This window comes from Anneissia japonica, unplaced genomic scaffold (assembly GCF_011630105.1).
Source record: "Anneissia japonica isolate Jap-2015-1 unplaced genomic scaffold, ASM1163010v1 scaffold5324_len57667_cov147, whole genome shotgun sequence".
In the NCBI taxonomy this organism is placed as follows: Eukaryota; Metazoa; Echinodermata; class Crinoidea; order Comatulida; family Comatulidae; genus Anneissia; species Anneissia japonica.
In genome coordinates, this window is record NW_022713494.1 from 43,072 (window position 1) to 44,069 (window position 998).

Here is a 998-nt window from a genome sequence, read left to right on the forward strand (position 1 = left end):
TCCAATCAATGTTCAATAAATGTTCAATAATCAATGTATAATCAATGTTCAATAATCGACTTTCAGCAATCAAATCAATGTTCAATAATCAACGTTCAGTAATCCAATCAATGTTCAATCAACGCTTGTATTTTTTTTTTTTTTATTACTTTGCGAGCATACAGCTATTGTATTTGGGATTTGGTTGGACAGTTCGCCCACTTTGGGTTCTTGTTGGCTGAATCTGTGTTGGTTTTTGTAGTAGTTCTTTACGAGGTTGAGTTTGCATTTGTGGTTTTGGGTTGTGTATCGGCTCTGTGTCCTGGAATTTTAATGGTATATAAACAGCTTTTTGTATGGGCTTGTTTTCTGTTACAGGAAGCAGATATATTCTGTTTCTTCTTATTTGCGTTTCACCGGTATCGACCATATATGATCTTGGCTGTTACAGAATCCTGCTGGTCGTTCCCAAGCGATCATGTCCTTTCTTTGTTCTTATTCGAACTGTCTGGTTTTGTTGTAGCGGTGGGAGTGCGCTTGCCTGTGCTTTTTTTGTCATAGCAGAGAGGATTTCTAGTTGTTTGTGATAGTAGTCTTTCTGGCGGTGATTTGAGAACATTATCTCTTGGCACATTGCGTAAGTTCAGAAGATTTTGATAGATATCAGATCCATCTCTTTGTGTCTTTTCTAACAGCATCTTTGCCTGCTTTACCGCATTCTCTGCAAGGCCATTATATTGGGCATGTTCAGGACTACTCGTGATGTGAAAAAAGTTCCATTCTGATGCGAACATCCGGAATTGGAATCTACGATTACCAGGAAATGCTTATTGTTCAACTCAAATATATCTGTGGCAACAATCGTCCATTGTAGATCTGGAATGTTATGTAAAAGTAAGGGCTCCTTGGCTTGATGTGCCTTTAGGGCATTACATACCTGGCAGGATGACACAAACTTGTTTACGTCATCGGACATTGATCTCTAATAGACAATTTCCCGTGCTCTGCGTTTTGTAGCT